This window comes from Castor canadensis, chromosome 3, assembly GCF_047511655.1.
Source record: "Castor canadensis chromosome 3, mCasCan1.hap1v2, whole genome shotgun sequence".
Lineage (NCBI taxonomy): Eukaryota > Metazoa > Chordata > Mammalia > Rodentia > Castoridae > Castor > Castor canadensis.
This window is the reverse complement of record NC_133388.1, coordinates 191,729,730-191,752,643: the sequence shown is the minus strand read 5'-3', so window position 1 is coordinate 191,752,643 and position 22,914 is coordinate 191,729,730. Positions and strand designations below refer to the sequence as shown.

General features: G+C 42.2%; 1 pseudogene; it reads left to right on the top strand.

The window, feature by feature from the left end:
* Nucleotides 1-11,482: 11,482 nt before the first annotated feature.
* Nucleotides 11,483-11,834, top strand: LOC109674293 (RNA-binding protein 7 pseudogene; annotated as a pseudogene).
* The last annotated feature ends 11,080 nt before the right edge of the window (nt 11,835-22,914 follow it).

Here is a 22,914-nt window from a genome sequence, read left to right as displayed (position 1 = left end):
GCCCAGGAGTTCTTACTTCCCTTGTGGCAGCTTAGCCAATGACCACAAGTTTAGAATACACTGAGCTTCCCTTCCTGGAGGCATGGACTTTCCCAGGCTGAGTGACCCAGAGTCCCCTTTGAGATCAAGTTGAAGGTGGACTTAAGAGTCCACCCTTTCTTGGTCTTTCCCTTCCACCTCTCCCTCACTGGCACTGTCCCAATAAGTCACCTGCACCCAAGTGCTCATCTCAAGATCTACCACTGGGGAAACCTGACCCAAGACATCCCTTATCCCAATGACCTTGATAGGTACAACAAGGGATGGACAGACTGGACCACCCCTCCCTTCCAATTCAGAGGCAAACTCCATTCTCTCTCTAGATCTAGGCTTTCTGTGAAATTACACACTATTCTAAAACTGCAAAAAAAGATCATTCTCCATCAGAGCCCATAAAGATCCAGGAAAATTTCTGTGATTCCTGGCTGTGAGTCCACTTATACAAGCATAGCACACAGTGTCTGATATGTTTTTTCTCAGGGAGGCAAAAATAGCCCTAATATCCTCAAATTCCATCTCCCCTGTGGGCTTATGCTTAAAATTTCACTATTAGGTTTTCAATTTCTGCTCCAACAAAACATCCTAGTTGAGGTCACACTGAAAGTTGTTATCTCAAATCTGTTACACTTTAATATAAATGATATACCAGTTTTTTTCATCTATAAAACAAAGATAATACCACAATATTAGGGTCTTGGAGGGAAGATACAGAGCTATAGAAAGCTATTTAAATTTAAGAAATTTCCCTTGTCATCAAGACCTGTTTATCAGGGAGACTTTCTAGGTTGAAGGTCAGTGTTCTTTGCACCGAGCACTAGTTCATTGACAAGCAATATGATTGGTTTTGGTACAAGATGGAAAAAAAAGCATAGTCTCTGGCCTCTAGTCGCTCAGAATATGTGGGCAGCAAATCACACCACAGTGAAAGAGAAGAAGGCTTAGAAGGCCAGTCCAGGGAGGGGAGGACAGAACTGAAAAGACATTCTGTGGGCTAGACTGGGAAAGCCTGAAAATATCTGTAGCATTAGCCAAAGAGTGGGGAGCAATGTATTCCAGGCAGATAAGTCAACAAGAACTGATCATATTACAGAAGTGAGAACTATTTGGCATAGCTGGAGAGCTGCAGGGGAGGGGTGCCCAGCACACTGCCAGACCACAGGCACCCTGGAAAGGCTGGTCTCCTTTCACAGCTTTCCCCGACCCCCAGCAGCTATCAGAGCAGTGCTTGCGGCAGAAGCAGACCTGTCAGTGTTTCTGACCTGACCCATGTGCAGACATCCTCTGTGGATATGACATCTCTCCTCCTGACAGACCCTCCGATGTGACTCCCTGCCATGGGCACTGACACAGTCGGAGACAATTACAGAGTGAGAGAAACTCCTCGCACGCAAAGCTTTCAGATCAGTGCTATTGTCTTATGTAACATTTGTATTTCCCTTTATCCTCCATGGCCTGCATTACTTCTGGTTCATAATTTGTCAAAGTGCTACTTCTGCTGAGGAGACTGGGGCAGAAAAAAAAAAAAAAGCTCTGGATGGCTTTATTCTGCTCCTCATCCAGGCCACTCTATTAAGCTATCTCTAGTTCCCCACCCGAGTCCAAGGATGGCTGACTCCCTCTAACAATCTGGGAGGGAGGACGAGGAGTCAGACAGCCAATGTTATGCAATATGTGCTAGGCACCATAAGGCCTCCATGGTCATGCTATGAAATAGAATCACCCTCTCCATGTTACAGATGGGGAAACTGAGACTTAGCAGGAGAAGGGTTTTCTCTGAATCAAAGTTCATCAGGAACAGAGCTAAAATTCCACCTTTAGTGTGCCCAGCCCCAAAGTGCTTTGTATTTTTCTTATACCAAAATGTCTTCTGAACCCCAAATATCAGGAGGAGATGGAAGGAATGCATTTAACTCTGTAGAAACTCTTCTAAAGACCATTCAGGAACTTGTGGGCCTCTCTGTCCAACACTGATGAAGCACTAGGGATGATCTTGTCAAAAGAGCCTTAGAGAAGGAGTCTTGGGAGATACTTGAGTTGGTAAGTGGTGAGTTCTTATTTATATGCTTTAAAAAACAGTCTGCTGTGTGGTGAACAGAGTATAGAAGTCAAAGTGGGCAGTGTAGAGACCTGTCCAGAGGCTGATATTAAAGTCAGAAGGAGGAATGGTGGAGTTTAGGGACTTGGGGGTACCAGGTAAAGTAGAGAAATGTGGAAAGATTCTGACTCTGTCCTGAGTACAGCACCCATAGCATTCACTGCCCTTAGGCTGGATATGGGGTAGGAGTGGTGACATGAATTAAGGATTCCTGGGACTTAGGCTTGAGTGATTTGAAGGATGGTGGTGATGTTTACCAAAATGGGAAATGTGAAGAGAAGAACAACTCTGGAGGTAAGGTGGGAAAATTAAGAATTGTTACTCTTTGGTGTATTAAGTTGAGGTGCCCATTAGTCATCTAAGTGGAATGTCAAGCAGCAGGATAGATGAGTCTGCAGCCAGGACTGCAGTGCTAGAGATATAAATTTGGAAGTCATTATGAAGATGGTATTTAAAGTCATGGCAGTGGATGGGGTCACCTCAGGAGAATATGCACATAAAGAAGAAAAAGGAACCCAGAAATGAACCCTGGAGTAGTCCAGCACTGAGACCCTGTACAGAGAAGAGGTGCAGCTAAGAAAATGAGTGAAATAGCCTTTGAGAAAAGAGAAAGCAATGGAGAGTCTATGAGCAAAGCCAAGAGGAGACTCCAAACCACAGTCTTCATCCATGTGAAAGTTACTTGGAAATAAAGGAGATGGAAGAGAGGAGACCCTTACCTTACCAGCCTGGAGGGCGATGGTGACCTGACAAGGCAGTGTCCATACAGACAGGGACCACATTCAGCCCAGTGGAGGAGATGAAAGAGGAAATAAGAGACAGGAAGTAAAGATAACATTAAGGAAATCAGAGACAGAGAAAAGCAGCAGAAGCTAGGGGAGAATGTGTGATGGTGGACAATGTTAGAACATGTAAGTATTCTGAAGGAACAATCTCAAGGGTAAGAGTAAAGTCTCATAACACAGACCACAAGTGAAAGTTGGGCCATCCATCCACTGGCAAGAAAGGAGAGTCTGAGGGAGAAATATGGCGGGCCTAGGGCCTGGTGATAGGAAAAGAAGGCTTTCTAGTCAGACTGCTTATGATTACACAAGCAAGCCAAGTAGTTGAGAACGCAGGTGGGTAAGGGCAGTGAGGTGTTCAGGAGAAAGCATAAGAAACAGTATGTAAGTAAAGTATGGTTGTCAACCAGTGTGTCCAACTGAATTTAGGGGCCATGATCTTCCTGCAGGACCAGTCTGCAGGACTGTGCATTTCTCTCCAGTCTATTGAGCTGTGTAGGTTCAGGCAGGAGACAGAGGCATGCCAGGGCCTAACCATGGTTGAGATCTGGCTGGGTCAGTTGTCAGATGAGGGGCACATGGACAGGACAGGAGGAGAATTTACAGAGTGATTTTAATGATGGTCTTTAGCAACCAAAGTGAACTGCTGGGGAAGGGAGGGGATGAAGGATATGATATTGTGAAAATGGGACAGAACAATGGATGCCAGTGAAATGGAGCCATTTTTGAGCTGGACCCTTGTGCATGTGATCTGGAAGGGTGAGCACTGGCTGTCAGAGAGCTGAAGGAAAAGGGAGAAGAATGCATAGGTCAGCGGGAGGATACGCAGTACTCCTCTGCCTGGAGGCCTTTGCCCAAAACACTTACCCTTTGAATTGTTGGCTTTGAATTGTTGGCTTCTCATCTTCAGACCCCAATTCAAATATTCTTTCTTAGAGTATGATCTCCCTGCACTATAATCACCCTGTGAGAGTGTTCCCACCCCCAATCTAGCTCTCCATTCTGCTACATCACGATACATTCTTGCCCTCCTTCATTGCATTAGATGCCTGTAATCATGTTTTTTGTGTTTTTATTTGTGTACTTGTTCTCTCACTGTTCCTTAACTAGAATATAAGCTCTCTAAATGCAGGACCTAAGTTTTATTTTGCCCTACACTCCTAGCACTTAACTTCCAAACAATAAACCTTTGCTAAATCAATGAGAGTAAGTCTGAAGTTTATAACCAGCACCTAGTACCTGTGAGTTGCCTTTCCTTGTGGAGGCTCCATCCCTTTCATTCTTCCTCACTGGCAGTCATGAGTTCCACACAGGGCATGGGAGCTTGGACATTAGTCAAACTATGAAAAAAAACAGACAAAAAAAAGGAAAACAAAGAAAGAAGGACAGAGAAGGAAGGAAGGAAGGAAGGAAGGAAGGAAGGAAGGAAGGAAGGGAGGGAGGGAGGGAGGGAGGGAGGGAGGGAAGAGAATGGAAGGAAAAAGAAAGAGGGAGAGAGAAAAGAAGGAGGAGAAGAAGGAGAAGGAGGAGGAGGAAGAAGAAGAAGAAATGATGCCATGTAATCCAGATGCCTACACTCATTTTGAGTCTTACAGGTAGAATAGTTTCTCTATTTGACCTTGTAATCCCTCCCTCCTCACCTTTACCCATCCCCCAAGACTGTGTTCACCTGTTAAAAGGTGAGTATAAGACTAGATCTATGGTTTTCAAATTTTCTCTTCACATCAGCAGAACCTCTTTGACAAACTGTCTAGAATCAGTCTAAGAAATAAGTGATACATGGAGGCAGTCAGATTAAGAGACTGATGAAATCCATAACTCAGCCACATTGGGATCTCCAGCCTCATGCTCAGGCCACTCCCAGGGACCTGTGGCTCCAAGGAGCATAGTTTAACATCTGCTGCTCCAGACTCCTTGGTCTCTACAGTGGAGATGCCCTGCAGAGCCAGCCCCTAATGGATCCCTGAGCCTGCCAAAGAGACTGTCTTCTGGTGACAGAGCTTAGCCCCAAGGCCCACCTGCTGGGATGCTGCACTCTGTGATCCTGATTGATGCTGACAGCAATTAGCAGAGAGAACAATTTCCCCATAGAAAGATGGGAATATTTATTAGGCACTTCATGCCAGGAGCCAAAACACAGTCCAAAATTCATTAGTATTTAGGGCCAGCAAACTGTCCCATTCTCACACAAGGGTTGAAGGGACATCTAAACTCTATTTATAAGGGTGATGAGAGCCTTTTAAATCTTGGCTTCACCACAGTGGAGTTTCCATCTACTTAATTTGCAGTCTTACTCCCTGGCCATGTCAGGCTTGATATGAGCTTAGGAGAGGTTATTAAATCAAGCACCTGTGAGGTGGAAGTTTGCATCATTGTCACTGACATGGCCAAACCAGCCATCAGCGGACACCTAACAGGAACCTCCACTGCAGAGCCACCTCCTTTGGCAATGAAAAGGCTCAACTTTTAAAGAAATCACATTAGGGGTTCTTAGGGTATCGAAGTACTGGCACTTTGCACCTGTCTTTCATCTCTTTCTCTTGTTCGCCACTCTCTTGGGTATTGAGGGGTCATCCCATGAGTACTTTCTGTATATCTGACACTGTGCCAGACCCTGGGCATCCAAAGCTGTTTTATTCATAGCTAAATGATCTGGGAATGAAGGTTAGGTGCCAAAGAAGGAAAGAGAACAGCAGTAAGGCGTGATGGTCGGTAGGATGGTTGCCCATGGGACAAAGAAGAAGAGCGGCGCCTAATCCATTCTCAGGGAGTTCAAGAGAGCTTCTCAAAGCCACAAGACCCAGGGAAGATGTAAGCAGCGGGGAGGAGTGTTCCTCGGAGTGGGAACCACATGTGCCAAGCCTCTTCAGAGAAGAGAGCAGGAAGAGCTCGGGATGCTGAAGGTGTGAAGAGGCTGGAGAGTGAAGGACAAGCAGGTACAGAGAAATGAGAAATGAGAAGAAGCAGGTGGCTGACCGTCAGCACTGGAGGCTTACTGAAAGAATTTGAACTTGATTCTAAAAACTGAGAAGGACCATTAAAAAGTTCGAATGTGGTATTGATAATCAGCCTTTCTGTATGGAAATAACAATAATAACAATACACTCTTTTAGTTACAAGTTACAGAACTCAATCTAACTTGCTTAAACAGGAAATTCTAGAGATGTTGTAGGATTCAGGCATGGGTGGATCCAGGTGCTTAAGAGATAGCATCAGGACCCAGTCTCCCCATGTCTTAGATCTGTGGTGGCTTCAGTGACAGGCAGACCTTCTTACCTATACCTGCTGAAAGTTGCAGACTAACCTAACTATTGTTATTAGCTAACATTCATTATTACTTACTCAGTCCCAACAGTTTTCTAAGTATTTTCTAAACATTCAGTCATTTAAAACTCAAAACAACTCCATAAGGTGGTTCGTTCTAAATCCCTTCTTATAGATGACAAACTAAGGCACCGAGAGGTAAAGCAACCTGCCCAAATTCACAGTTAGCGCTGTGGTCTAAATGTGTAGCCCTAAAATTCACAAGGTGCAATTCAATTGGTATGAAGAGGAAAGGGCTAAGTCAGAGGGGCAGAGCCCTCTGGGATGAAATTAAAGATGTTATGAAAGAGGTATGAGGTTGCTGGCATCCCTTCACCTTTCCGTCTCTTCTGCTATGTGAAGACACAGCATTTTCCTCTTTTGCACTTCAGCCACCTGGGATACTGCAAGAAAACACTAATGATGAATAATGGGGCTTCACCAGACACAGAATCTGCCATTGCCTCAATCGTGGACTTTCCAATCTCCAAGATTGTGAGAAATGAACTTCTGGTTGGGGTATACCAACCAGAGCCTAGCATGCTCTAGACCCTAGGTTCAACCCCCAGTACCATGAAGAAGGATGGCGGGGGACGGGTGAGAAGAAGAAAGAAGAGGAGAAATTCCTGCTATTTATAAATTGCCTAGTCCAGGTATTCTTTTATAGCAGCAGGAACACACTGAGACAACTACCAAATGGCAAGGCTGAGACTGAGAAAGGAAAATAAGCTTCCTTGGCATGCCAGGTGTCAGGCACTATGGTAGCCATGGGACACAAGACAATGAATAAAAGCATCAAGGTCATTGCCCATGGAAGATGACACCCCAGTGTAGTGGGGAATCTAAACAAACCAGTAAATACAAATGACCATTGCAGATTTCTCATCTATAACATCAGAAAAGCTGACCTAACTTCATAGCACTACAGAGAGGAGTGAATGAGCCAGGCCAGGAGAAATGCCTGCACAGTATCCAGCATGCAATAGGAACTTAGTAAGTTTGCTTCCTTTCCTTTTTCCCACTCCAGGTTTGCTAAAGGCAGGGCAGGGCAGGGATGGGGACTAGAAATAATATCTCTGAACCACATTACAAGTCCCTCTCCGCACCTGTCCTGTCCACCTCTCCAAGGAGGAAAGAGATGGCCAATCTAGTTGGCAAATTTCAGGACCGTACGCAATCACCAGGGAGGGAGATTTCAGAAGGTCAGGACGCAAATCAGCTCTTGTATATCTTCCTTCTCAGGATCCAAAGTGAGATGAGCTAACTGACTTCTCTCTCTCACTCTCTTTCTCCTGCTCTCTCTGGTTCTTTTTCTTCTAGGTATTCTGCTCTCTGCTGCAAGGTTTGCTCATTGAGATAATAAGGCAAAAAGGTTAGGGAGATGAACACTGGGGCCTACCTGCTAGCCCAAGCCACCTGTGCAGCAAGCTTTCTCATCTACAGAATGGATGTGATAGCAATGATTACCATGTCCAAGGACAGAGGCCTATGCTCACAGACCCTGAGCACAAAAGAGTAGCTCTATGACTTGGCCTCTCTGGGATAGCAGAGAGGAAACTGCTTAGGCCACAGGCCTAGCCAGGGCTTCCTTGTTCATCAGTTCTCTGCCTTGGGCTATGTTCCAAGCTTGGCAAAAAGACAGGTTATTTTGCCTTCACTCTTCTTTGTTTTATGTGTCCTGCCCTCCACTGCTGTTGTCTAGCACTCTGTCTAGTCCTGGGATAATTCATTGAAAGCACCCAGACCCACCCCGATATCTAATCAGATTCTCTCTGATTGCAAGGTCCTATTTGCAATTTTTCTCTATTGGGATGGCTCAGCATGCTGAGGATGCCTGCTCTCTCCTGCCTTGGTTCTAACCTGCAGCAAGACAGGAAAACAATCACTTACTCTTTTCAGAAAGGCCCCAAAGCCGTGAAGAACAGCCGTTCCCTGCTGCTCACTGCTCTTGCTCACATGGTTTTCCCCAGGTTTGGGGGGCTGCTCGAGCCCTCAACCTTTCTCCTTGAAGCAATGACTGAATTAATCCAAGGTGAACTGGCCATTCAGCCTGAGGGGTACCTGCATTCCAAATTTGAGAAGTCATTCTCTTGGGAAAGGCAGAGATTCCCACAGAAGGCCAGTGGATTTGAGTTCACTGAACATTGCTTGGGGCAAATAAGCAATTTTATTTCCTCTTCCTTGCCCCCTTAAAAACATCAATGAAGTGTTTTGTGGTGTGGCTGACAGCACATGTCACTTGGAAGCTGGAAATAAAATCTTCTTTGAGCTATTTATAACTGACTGGCAAATGGAAGTGAGTGGAAAATGACTTAAGATGAAAGCCCAGAATTGTGGGATGTGCTCAGAGGCACCTCTCCACCATCTAACTGTGCAGCTCTGCATGAGTCACACAGAGGCCTGGACCCCAACCCTCCTGAAGAAAGGAGGGTAGAAGGTCCTTACTCATACTTAAAGAGGCTATATGGTCAAACAGATGGATGGACAGACAAGTGGGAGAGTGGAAAGGGTGAGGAAGGAAGAGCTGGCAGGAGAAATGAGAGAGGAGAGAGGCCCACACTTAGCACTTGTACTTTGTAAACTGTGAAGTGCCCACACTGGATCAATTAAAGACACTGAGGGACCTTCTTTTAAAGCAGGAATTTTGAACATGGGGTCCAGGATAAAACATCTTAAGGGGGCCTGAGAACTACAAGTGCTGTATCAGATGTTCCAAGTGCAAAGGCATCTCTCTGGAATGAAGGGCTTCAAATTAAAACTCAAAGGAAATGGGGAGAGGTTAGCCAAAGAGTACAAACTTTTAGAGTTTTAAGATGAACAAGTTCTGGGGATTTAGTGAGCAGCATGGTGACCATCGTTAATAACACTGTGTTTTTGTCTATTTGAAATTTGCTGAGAGAGCAGATCTTCAGTATTTCTCTCTCTCTCTCTCTCTCTCTCTCTCTCTCTCTCTCTCTCTCTCTCTCTCTCATAACTATCTGTGGTAGTGAATGACATGTACATTAATTTGATTGTGGCAATCATTGGATAATGCATACATATATCAAACCATCATGTAATATACCTTGAGTAGATACAATTTTTATTTTTTAATTATGCTTGAATAAATCTGGGTAACAATCTCAAAAGCATCCAGGGTTAAACTGTCATTTATTCCAGGTGGAGCAGAGGGCTGCAAACTCAGACACCCCAAGGATCCAGGCAGGATGCTGGGACAGAAGCTGAGCAGGTCTGCCAAGAAGATGGACCCATAGGGACAGCAGCAAACTGGGACTTTCTGCCACTACCACAGGGAGTGACCATCACTGAGCCCCCAGGAATGTGGGACCAATGGATCCTGATTAATGTAGGACCAATGGATCCTGATTTTTTTAAGGAAAAAAATTAGAATTCAGATTTTTATTCATATTTCTCTACTTTTTTTTTCCAAAGCTAATTCAGCTTTAGAAAATCCTTGGGTTCACCAAAACACATAGGCAGGCTGGACTCACCACTCTGTAAATTCTATTCTGGAGTCACTCAGTGGGTGAGATGTTCTCAGAGGGACCCCAGACCAGTTTCACTACTCCTTCAGTTCCCAAGCTGAGACATGCTGAGTTCACTTCTGAGGCCATGGATGCCTCCATTTTTCCTCACATTCACCTGTGCTTGGAATCTGTACTCACTGTCAACTCATTCTCCCTCAGTCTCTCTCCAGGTCCATTTCCAAATTCCTATCTAGTGACCCCCAGAGCCTTCCCGTGATTCAACCCCTCTGCTCATCTCCCAGCCTCCGTGTGCTCTGAACCCACCTCTCTTGCCAGCATTACCACAGCTGCTTAACTGACTCCTGCCCAACGGCCTTTTCCTTCTTTGTTCATACAGGAAATCTGGACATGTGGCTGTGCTGCTCATCTGCCACATGAAAAATCACAGGAGGCCAAGTTGCTTCACTTCCTGGACCCTCAGTTTCCAAGCAGTTCCAATTCACATCAGGATCTCTGGACCCCACTCAGTTCTTTCCTCCAAATTCTTTAATTGGCTCCCAATCCTTCTTCCTTCCCTGGGGACAAAATGAAGGGATTATAAGTGTGGAGACAGTTGCCAGATATGCTCCTATGAAACATTTCCCCCTTGAGGAGTAGGATTTCCATTCCCCATACAGAAACAGGAGGAGATGGAGATAAGTGTTCCCATGCCATGCAGCCATTCATTATTTGCAGCAAGTCAGAAAAATAATTCTTACCTTTTGTGGACAAGGCCTGAAATCTGCTAAGAATATCCCTAACACCTCTACTACTGTTTGCATGGTTTTTTCCTGGCTCGAAGTAGAGAATGTAACTGTTCTTGAATGTCACTGCCCCTGCTGGATCCTCAGCTTCATGAGGGTTGGTCTCTATGTGTCATGCACTTCTTGTAACTCTACAGTAACCCAGCAGGGATGCCGACATGTTGCTAAATTTCAAGAAATGCTTGATGAAATGAATTATATGTGACGATAGCAATACCTGACATGTCACTACTCCTCTGAGTTTTTCCTTCCCCAAGGTAAGAGCGTCTCCATCTCTTCCGACTGGCATCTTTACTTCTTTCCTCTTCTCCTTCTCCTTCTCCTTTTTCTGCTTTTCCTCCTCCTCCTCCTCCTCCTCTTTCTCCTCCTTCGCCTCTTTCTTTTTCTCTTTCTCTTTCTCTTTCTCCTCCTCATCCTCCTCTTTCTCCTTCTGGAATGGCTCTCATTCTGGTGCCCAAGCTGGCCTTTAACTCCTGATCTTTCTGCCGAGAGGACAGGTGTAGCTGGGATTACAGAAGTGAGCCCACTGTGCTTAGCTCGCCACATAGTTTTCAACTACTACAGGCCCCAAGATCACTCCAGACCCTCCCTCTGGGAGCAAGCCCCTACTTCATAGTGGCCCCACTAAACACAGCATTCCACCGAAGGCTTGAGCCTCAGAGTAGGACCTCCCCTCCTTGTGGACAGGCTTCTATTCTGAAGGTTCCTGAGACGTGATTTTCAGTTCTGGCAACAGCATCTCCTTGCTGCCTGTGGGACAGGAGGGCCTATAAGGAAGAGGTGTGGGAGCAGCCTGCAAGCTACTAACAGAACAATCTCTCTGTGGGAAGGAAGCTGCTATCCCACAACTGCGTGACAGAGCACTAGATCTTGTCACAGATGAGTAGACATGAGCGACGTGTCATCTCAGGAAGAGGGTATAGAACTGATTTAGAGAGAGGAAGTTCACAGAGGGCTAAATGGTGAGCTGTGGTTGTTAAAACTGGCTATGAAATGGGAGTGGTGACAGCAGGGGCAGACCAAACCTTCTGTGTGTAACCTTGGAACTAACATGACAGAGGAGCTCATTTCTTCTGAGCTATTGCACCAGGCAAGACCAATAATAAAGGTGAAAGTTTCAAAAGATAAGGATGGTAAACCAAAGCAATTTTCCTTTGTGAATTTCAAACCTGAAGTGTCTGTTCCTTATGCAATAAATCTACTTAATGGAACGGAATTTTGAGGGGAGGCCTAGCAACATTCAGTTTAGATCGGGAAGTAATCAAGCCTCACAGGGTGTGAGTTTGTCATACCACTAAAATCATTTGGAAATTCAAGTCCCACCTCCACATCACCTGGCAGGTAGATATAAAAGGACTATGAATAATATGACTCCATTGTCCCAGATAATTCAAAGATCAGTCTCTTCCAGAAAATTATCAGTGACAAGCAGGGGGAAATAATGTTCTGAGACAGAGGTCACATGGTAGGAAATTTGGTTCTCCACTCACAGGTGGAGATTTTCCCCAGTCAGGGTTTTCACCATCAGCTCAGTCCTAAAATCAGACTTCTAACCAGTCTTCACACTTCCATTATCACCAAACTACACCATCATCACAGCGAAATGTCAGACAGGATTCTCAGCCCTACCTATCAGATGAACATGAAAGCTGTGAACAGCATAGCACAGATCATGGATCAGACTGTCATTACTGAGGGAACAGAGGTAATTTCTTCTATGAAGATGGAAATCCTGATGGCTGGACCCATGACTATGATAACAGAAGAGAAGGTGATAGAGATGAAAGATGGTGCTCACCTCAACACTAGTAAGTGTTACAAGGACATTGTTTTATAGTCCCCTTAGACTAAGTTGGTTTAGAAATATTTTTTTAAAACTGTACTGAGCATCTTTCTAAGTGGCCACATTTCTTTATAATTTTTTAAATCTAGAGCTACAGTTTCATGCAGAAATGAGAAGAATTGTGGTTTCACTTTTACTGCATAGCCTTTCCCCTCAGGGTTTTGTGAAAGGAAAGCATTTATGCAAAAGAAGGTGCCACAATTCCTAATCATTTTAGACAGTTTCAGTAGGGTGGACTGTATAGATTGGCTGTATTATAAACAAATATCTTAATTATCTGTTATCCTTTTGTATTATAAGAAATTTCATATTACTAATCATTTTGGTGTTAACCAAAATGTGTATAATTCACATTTTGATGTGAATAATAGAAAACATCCAAGTTTACAGCCTGAAATGGTTATCTGTAGTTTGCTAATAAGAAAAATAACTTTTCAGAAATTCACTAAGATTTTATTTGAGAAGGCTTCTTGACTATGTTTGGGTATAAATCATTGCTTAATTTAGATTTAAGTACAAATTCTGTGATGTGGTTTTTTTTCCTATTTTTCTTTTTCGATGGTACTAGGGTTTGAACTCAGGCCCTTGGGTTTGCTAGGCATAAGTTCTACCATGTAAGTCATGATCCAGTCCTTTTTGCTTCAGTTATTTTTAAACACATTTACAACTAGGTATCCCTAGCCTGTGATCTTCATATTTACACTTTCCATGTAGCTCAGATGACAGGCATATACCACCATTCCCAGCTATTATTATAGCTATTATATTAATATGAGCGTTCGTAAATTCTTGGCCCAGGCTGGCCTCGAACCATGATTCTCTTGATCTCTGCCTCCCAAGTAGCTAAGATTATAGCATGAGCCACTGCTCCCTACTTGTAACATGCTCTCTTGAGTTTTATCCTAATTGAATATACAACCATAAGTCTACACAGACTATTTCATTCTAAAATTTTAGGATTTTTTTTCATTAAGTCATGTTTCATGTATGACTGGTCACTCGGGAAATTAAATATGTCTACATGCATATTTTACATTGAGAATTACTTGCTAATGTAATTCCCTTTTCAGGAAGAACAAAAGTACCAATACATAGATAAAAGGGTAAAATGTTTTACTGAAAGTATTTTTTGGGAAAAAGATTCCTGAAGCATTTACATGCCACTGCTATCACACAATCTTTAGAAATTTCAACTTTTTCAAAGTGCCTGGGGCAGGGTACAAGCACATATTTTATTATGGGGATTGTATAGGTTTATTTTTCGTGTGAACATAGGAAAGAATTTCATGTTGTCATTTTCTGATTTTAAAAAATTAAAACCTTATTTAACAAAATTTTTTCCTATCAAGATACTATTTCCTGGTCAGGTTCCTTATGGCTCATGGTTGTAATCCTAGCTATTTGGAAGGCTAAGATCAGAAGGATCACAGTTCAAGGCCAGCTCAGGCAAGTAATATGTGAGACCCCCATCTCCAAAATAACCAAAGCAAAATAGACTGGAGGTGTAGCTCAAGTCTTAGAGTACTTGCTTTGCAAGTATGAAGCCCTGACTTCAAACCCCAGTCTCACAGAAATAAATATAAACATATATTTATATTCATGTGTATGGATATGTATATATTTCTGCAGTGAAATAGAACTAGTGTATATACGTATGTACAATGTGTATATGTTTACACACTATTTCACTTTCATTGCAGAATTATTTATAATATATATATATACCATATATATATATATAAACTTATTCCTTAAAAAATTTGGATCCTTTTTAATACTAATCACAGCATTTGTACTGTGTTGCTTTTTAATATATTAAAAACATAAAAAGATGGAAAAAAAGAAAGAAGATAAACACCCAGATACAGCAAGACAAGTCTAGAGCAAGATGAGTCATCAAGGCACAGAAGATGATCTGTTCGAAGGTCTACTCTGACTTTTTCTTTAAAACACTCTACTGAGGTATGACTGACATACAAAAAGCTGGACATAATTCATGTGTGCGCCTGAGTTTGGAGACGAGAACATGCTCATGAAACCATCACCACAATCAAGAGTACAACATGTCCAGCACCTCCCAAAGTTTCACCCACCCTCTTTATATTTAAGTATGTTTTTCTTCTGTAGTAACCAGCAATTCCTTTTGGGTTGTATATGTAAATGAAGTGAAAGCAAATCTTGAAGAAATATTTGCACACAATAATGTCATTACAACATTATTCTCAAAAGCCTAAATCTGAAAGCAATCTAAATGCCCATTGACACAGGAATGAAGAAAGGAAATGTGGCACATACCTTCAATATTATTTAGCTAAAAAATGAAAAGAAAATGAAAGAAATTCTGTCACTTGCGAGAACATGGATGGAGCTAGAGGACTTTATGCTAAGTGAAATAAGTCAGACTCAGAAGGACAAATACTGCTGGAGGTTCTCATGAGATCTGTCCTGGTGACAGTGCATAGTAATAAATAGAGAAGGAGGCTTGACTCAAGAGACTGACATTTAAGTCCTATGAATTACATAGAAATAACCTTAATTTCTCTGAGCCTAAGTGTCCTTTTCTGTTGTGACCGATTGAATTAGGTTCAGTTCTTCATACTCCAATAACAGGAACTCACACCCATCTCCCTTGTCTGCTTTTGCTTTGATTTGACCGTATGCTGTACTTTAGCCAATGGGATTTTAGCTGTCATGAATGGAAGAGAGACTTGCATTGAAACTGAGCTGCCATTGGGCTTGCTTCTATGTTCTAGGCATCTACCTTGACTAGAACTTTCTTGGGTTAGATTCTAGTTTTTCAGACTAGGGTCCAGCCCTGACCCCAACTCACAAGCAGGAGCCGGGCTCAGCCAGATCCACAGCCTCAACCAAAGCTGCCCAGTTGACCTTAGCCCAGAGCAGACTATCCACAGTCAACCAGAAGACCCATGACTGGGGAAGATGGTGGATGTTCATTCCTTCATAATACTAGAAATCTGATTGTTCCACAGTAAAAGAGATCAAATGAGGGCAGCACTAGAGCTGATGAATCAGAAATCATGATAGTAGTGAAAGTCTCCTATACATGATAACATATGCTTGGTGTGGGTTGTTTATATTGTTATGGAGTAAATAATCCAAATGTGTCTCAAATGAAGTGAAAAGAGGAAAATGACTAAAGTAAACAAAGGAAGCAAACTAAGTTTTATAACTCAGTCCCCACTCCAGTCCTTTTACATAAATCTGATTATGTCACTTTTCTACTTAAACTTGTCTGTGACTTGTAAGGTGTCAAAAGCCTAATGATGCAGTATTGGCTTTTAATAGTGTGACTCCATTTTGTCTGTCCTTTCTCTTCTCTGACCTCTCCTCACCTACTGATAGTTCATTGTATATTCTAAGAGCCAGAATTGGGCTAAAAATGGTTCCCTAAGTATCCAAAAATCTTTCATCTTCTGTGTATTCAGATAGTCCGTTCCTATTTTCCAAATGCCACCTCCTCTATGAAGTTATCCCTGGTTCCTTGGGCAGAGTCAGCCACTCCTTCCTCTAGCTCCCACAGGACCTTGTCCATAATCCTATGAGAACATACTATATTCTATAGTAAATACCTTCATGCCCATCAGGGAACCATTTCTCCCAGTACTCATAACCTTGTGAAGTCCATTCCCACTAAATTGACATTTGACCAGTTTTAGGTCTATCTCTTAATTTAGCCTGGCAGTTTCTGTTTCTTCCCCCTTGGAACTCCAAGAAATACAGCTGCCATGTAAGATTGCCCAAGCAGCCATGTAGAAAAACTCATATGCAAAGAACTGAACCCATCTGACAATCCAGCTAAGCAATAATCAAGCCTCCCAATGATTCTAGACATTTAGGCATCTTGAATGTCCAGCCCCAACTGTGCTCCTGGTTGAGTTCCAGGTGATGGCTGCCTTTGCAGCACCCCAGGAAGACAATGAGGAGAAGAAAAGTTGCCCAATAGATTCATAAAAACTAATAACTTTTTATTTAATGCCACTAAGTTTGAGGGTGGTTTTTTTATGCAATAGAAAGATAATAGAAACACATCTACAAGGGTTCTCTGTTGCAGACAACAGAATCCATCAGCATTTTATTAAAGGAAATTTAGATTGAAGAATGGCAGAGAAGGCTATAAAACCAGACTTGAAAGCTACATATCCTGTAAGGGAACTTAATTACCTCACCAGCTGCTCTAATGGAGACCCATTGTTTCCTTGGCTGGACATGGGAATCCTGGCTCACAGCACATATGCTACTGTGGAGATCTATGACCCTGCATTACTAGAAAGCTGAATGTCTCTCCATTACCATCGCTGTCATACATTCTAAGCGTCATTTGGTTCTTCATGTCCCACTTGGAATCATTTCTTCTGCCAAATAAATACTGGATCATGTGCTGTGTCCTGGTTTTACAGGTAGTAAGTATACTGGTTTCCTATTATTGCTATTACAAGTAATCACACACTTTGTGACTCAAATATACAAATTTATTATCTTACAATCTGGTTATCAAAAGTCTCATTGGGCTAAAATCAAAGTCCTGGCAGGTCTAGGCTAGTACGGAAATCCTACTAATTTTCTCTTCCACATTATAGAGACTGCCTGTGTTCCTTGGGTCATGGCCCCTTCTCTAACCTCTGTTTTCATTCTCACATCTTCTCTAAGTCTGCTTCTCTTGTCTCCCTCTTCTCTATGTCCATAGATGGACCTATGACTACAGTGAGCCCAACCAGATAATCCAAAGTAATCTCCCCAACTCAAGATCACTAAACTAATCAAATCTGCAAAGTATATTCTACCATGTAAGGTTGCATATTCACACATTCTAGGGATTAGAACAAGAATAATGGCTGGCTGTTATTTTTCCTAGCACAGTGACTTCAATCTTAGAAAGAACGTAGAAAGTAAAAACTTCTTCAAAAACAGAAAAGGATTTGGTAATTGTTAATAGGGCTGCTCATGCATAGTCTATGGTTTTTTTTTTTTTTCCTTCTGGTCACATATTATTCTACTTCCTTGTCCTCAATCTAAGCAGCCATGGCCCTTGGAGTTGCGGCAGTCATTGAAATATGAGGAGAAGTGATTCTGGCATTCTGGATAACAGTCACACTGTTAGCATTATGAAAGTTCCCATGCTTTTGCTCTTTTCCTCTACAATGGCCACTGGCAAACAGTAAATCAGAGCCTCCAGCTAACCCATGATGGACAAACAGCATTCATGAGAGATGATTTTTTTTTATTTTAAGTCACTAAGATTTGAGGCTTAAACCTTCCCATCCCAGTGTTTTAAAGGTTCTGGGCAGCCAAAAGCATGTCTGCTAATATACTGTATTGTATCTGTATGTTTCTAAGTATGCATCCAAGAACTCTTATCTACTGGACCCAAATGAGGTGTCTTGGTTAAGTTCCAGCAACAATGAAAGAATCCAGAGATCACCAATCAAGTTAAAATATCCTAAATCCAACTTGATACATCCTCCAATAATTCCTGAATGCATGCACATGCACGCACATGCATGCACGCACACACACACACAAGCTATCCATTCTACCCCCTTCATTGCCCTATTCTAGGTTCCCAGTTGTTTGTATGACCCCAGGCTAGGAAAGACACTGGACTTCTGGAAGGAAACAGCAGCATTGATTCTAACTCATTAATAGCTAGGAAGCCTAAATGAGGATGAAAAGCCACATTGACTGACAGGGGAGAGAGATGGCCAGCTAAACGAATAGGCCTGACAAGCCAGTTATAATCAGGTCCGCCATAGCTCCACAGCAACAGGAAATGTAAAGAGACATATTCAGACAGCCTGAGTCCAGGTGAGGCAATCTAGTTAAGGACCAGGACAATCCACCCACACATATGTACTTGCTAGAAAGATCTTATGTGGGGTGGCTGTTTGCCAGAGAGCCACCAGAAGATAGCTTAAAGAAAAAGGAGAAAACTTTTGTGTTGGGGTATGATGTGTGGGCTTGTTTATGTCACTGTGGGGCAATGATGGGTAGAGAAAACAGAACACAATTCATCTTTGATACAAGTCCAGGTCCTTCTCTCCAACAATACAGACTTAGAACAGGGCAATTCCTGGCTAGTATGGTAGAGAGCAAATCCATAATTTGGGGGACACTAAATGGTGAGTATGGTTTTGGAATTAGACACACCATGGCTTAATCCTAACCTCTGAGACTTTCAGGAAGGAAAAGAAATGAATTTAAGCTTCATGTACTTCCTATAACTTATTAATTTTTGTTTTTCTTGTATTTAGTACCATGCCAAAACATAAATGTTATTCCTCTATTCAATCATGTTTTCATTCATTCATTCTTTCTTTGAAGAAACATGAATAGAGCAGTCACTCTGTAATCTCGGAAGAAATAAATAAAACAGAATCTCCATCCTTAAAGAGTATGCAGATAACACAATATAAAAAGTTAACCATTGACCTGTGGTCTCTAAAGTGGGAGAAGAGGCACATTTAGCAGCTGTACCCAAGATAACCATTTGAATAGAAAAAGAAAATATTCGAACTTCTATTTCCATTTACATCTCTCATATTTTCTAAATTTGTATTTTAAGCTTATCTTATATCTCATGATAAAAACAGTACAGTAGCCCTTATAAATAATAAATAAAATGAAGGAATAAGCAAGAAAATGTATTTTGGAGACATGAGCTCAAAAATGTGTACTGTTGGAATGCATATAGATATAGCGATAGATTTTACATTTCTTAGTTAAAAGGAGAGCAAGATAAGCACACCTGATTCATACTCATCCAGCTTCCCACTGAATTACTTATGAAAATGGACTCAAGACAATTAAAAGTGCAGCAGTACTGAAAACCAGAAATAATTCTCAGAGCCCAAGAAGAATGTCTGCTAAATGGACAATGACTGAGGACTATGAAGCAGGACATTAATAATGTCAGTAGGAAGAAGATAGGCAGTGTCTGAACATCTGCATTGTATGCTCATACCTTGGTGACCATAACTTCATTACCAAGAGGAAGGACAAGAGAACTATTTTAGATTTCTAACGCTGTATAACAAATAGCCTGATAACCAATGGCTTAAAACAATAGTAATCATTTGTTATCTCTCTGCAAGACAGGAATGTAGCTTGGTTTTATAGTTATGGCTAGAATTTTCTCAAGTCACTGCTGTGACAGTGCAGTTGGAATTCCAGTTATCTTTAAGAAAGGACTGAGTTCTACACCTAAGGCCAGCAGGTTGAAACTGACAAGTTGTTTACACTTTATGTTGGTTCTCCACAGAGCTGATTGCGTACCCTTCCAAAATGGCAGCTGGCTTCTTTCAGAGGAAATGGCCTAACTGCCATGGGTAGAAATCACAATATATTTTATGACCTAACTGTGGGACTCACACACTGCTACTGCCCCCATATTCTCTTGACCACACAGCCAGCCCTGATTTGATATGGAAATGAACTCCACAGGGCATGAATTCTACAAGGAGGGCTCTCTGTGGCCACAGTGGAGGCTGACTGCCACAGAAGCCAGTCCACTGGAGAAAGAGAGACTTAGGGCCCTCTCTTTCTACCTCTGCCATTGCCACTTGTTCTCTTTCTCTCTCACTCTCTCTCTCTCTCACACACATTCATTCTTACTTTCTCTCTATCGCCTATCTTCTTATTCTTTTCCTGTCACATGTATCTCTCCTTCATTGATTTTTTTCTATTTATATATTTTCTAAGTCTACAATATCCATTTGTAAAAGAGGTAAAATTTTTATTTATCTCACACTACCTCAAATGAATGACACACATGTGCATACACATATGTGCACACACACACACACACACACACACACACACACACACACCTTTTTAGTATATTGAAAGAGATATCCTGAGATGATGGGATCAGCAGGAGCCAAGGCAGTAAAGAGATGCCCAAACTAATCTCTGAGGCAAGGACGGGAACTTGATTTTATTTTTGAACAGATCCCCTACCCCAACATTTCCCTTAACCTTGCAGCCTCCATTGGCAGAGGTCAGTATCCTAAGGACCAGAAGACAAGGGACTGACTTCCATGGTTTTGCCAGCACAAGAAAGAAAATGTTCTCTTTCCAGCTGGCAGTGGATCGATTCTTCTTTCTGATACCTAGGTTTACTAAGCCACTTCCTGACAGAAATGAGGTTTTGTGGCTTTTAGAACCCACTCTGCTGAAGTCCCCATACCAGAGAGGAATTTTAACTGCAAATAACCTAATTTATTCTGAGGCAGGGAATTAGGGAAGAAGTAAAGTTTGGTCAAGACGGGTAAAGAGTGATCAGATAAAATGTCATAAAAGTCACACCTAGGACATGCCCCTTCAGGAGACATCTGGTTGAGAACCCCCTTGGAGCTTCCTTTTTGTGGTTAATTCAATAGTCATGACATCACCATAAAGGAGGATATCTGTGCAAAAGGGAAAGTCTCAGAGCTAGCACATATACTGAGGACTGGGGAATCTGTCCTCAGATGACCTTTTGAGACACCCCCTACTTAAATCTTCACACATATGGACTTCATCTCATGCATCTAATTATAACAATGCATTATGGGTAGGGACATACACAATCAAAAAAAAAAGTTACGTAACATCCTCTTGTCAGTCAAAGCTGTCAACCACAAGAAGGGCGCCCTTTTCAGCTCTGCCCCCCTCACTCAGCCCCAGCTTCAGCCTTAAATTACAATACTGGCAGAATCAGGGTTTTGAACTTCTTCTGTCAGGTCTGCTCCCATCTGTGGGAGTGTACTCCACTTTCAATAAATCTATGCTTTGCTTGCTACTTCTGTGCATTTTGCCCAAAGCTTTGTTCAATTCACCAAGAACCTGGAACACTCACAACTTAGAGGTGCTCAGACCCGTCTGAACAATATCAATTCAGCCTAATCTAAGCAGGAAAGGAATATACTGATAGCTGTTAGACAGCTTAAAACATCTTTGAGAAGCGCAAAGAACTGACTCTGGGTCTATCAATTTCAACCACACTTGTGAGGATTCTCTCACAAACACATCACAACCATTTCTAAGTAGCAGCTCTAATGGCCAAGACAAATGGCAGAAATCCTACGACTGCCATCCTCAAAGAATGAAGCAGCTCAGCCACATTCAGTCCAAGAACCTTCTCATTCCATACCAAAGCCTCACATTGCTCATTTCTGATTCTAAGTCTCAAACAGGTGCACCTAATTAAAGAGACCCAGATCTCTGCCTCTTATCCTACCTGAAAGCAAGCTGTGAACTGCAGATTTTTCTGGATTCTGGCCAAATGTGGTGGTGGCTGTCACTTGTCATTGTAACTACATCAGAGATTGAAATTGGGAAGATCATAGTTTCAGGCCAAGTCAGGCAAAAGAAGTTCATGAAACCCCATTTCAACAGAAAAGGCTGGGTGTGATGGCAGGAAAGGAGGCTCTCAATCCAGGCCAGTCTGGATCAAAAAGTAAGATCTAGTCTGAAAACTAGCCAGAGCAAAATGGTTTGGAGGTATGGTACAAGCATTAGAACACCTGACTAGCAAGCACATAGCCAGAGTTCAAACCCTAATACCACCACCTCCAAGAACAAAAACAAAAAAAAATATTTTCTGCCCTTTGAAAAGGCAGCAATGATAATTTGATATAATTAAGATATAGTGCTTCCATTCAGAAGATTCTAGACAGTAGCGAGTGATATGTGTCAACTGCCGAGACAAAATGAGCACAAAGGATATAAATTAGTGAGAAAGAGAAGGCTGTTTCTTCACCAAAGGTCACCCACCCATATTGTCCAGAAAATTAGTGTGACAGATATTGGTTTTGTTGGCATTTTGCTAAGTATTCTTGGAAGCATGAACACACCCTTAGTGTTGTAAATAATGTCCTCACCCATTACTTCATTGGGCCTCATGAAATCCCATGAAATAAACCATTTTGGGATTATAAACTCAGAGAGAGGAGAGAATGTACAAGATAGCCATCACAGACTTCATTAAAAAGCTGGGGATACAAAAAAAAAAAAAAAAAAGGTTGGCCTCCCTCAGCACCTGTATTTGCATCTTCAAAAAAGATTCCACCTTGATTTATCTTGGACGCAGAGTGAGAAAACCTCAGCCTTACAGACTGGCATGGGCCCATCTTTATCCACAAATGTCTTGTTATAATTTCTTTCACATGGGCTCCAGGAACACAGATGCTTTTTTATATTAAAATGCATGAGTAAATTTGTTTTCCTGTTCCTTTCCACCAGAGCCACCCACAGTTACCAAGAGTTCCAAATAATCACAACCAGAGCCAGGAGTCATTAGGTACAGTGGTCCTTTGTGATTTGGAAATCACAAAATCGAAATTTCTTTCCTGTTTTCAATAATCCCTAAACTGCACTATAGTCTCCACGGTAAGCAAAGACCACAGAAATCGAAGGAGGACAGGCAGCCCCCTCCACTACCCAGGAGCTGGTTAGTCACATACCTGAAGGAATCTAATCAGGTACTCCCACCTTGAATACTAAAATTCATCTGTGTTTTTCATCTGTTTTCCCTCCCTGGTCTCCCATCATTTTTTGAGCCTGGTTTTCAGCAGTCCTCTATCTA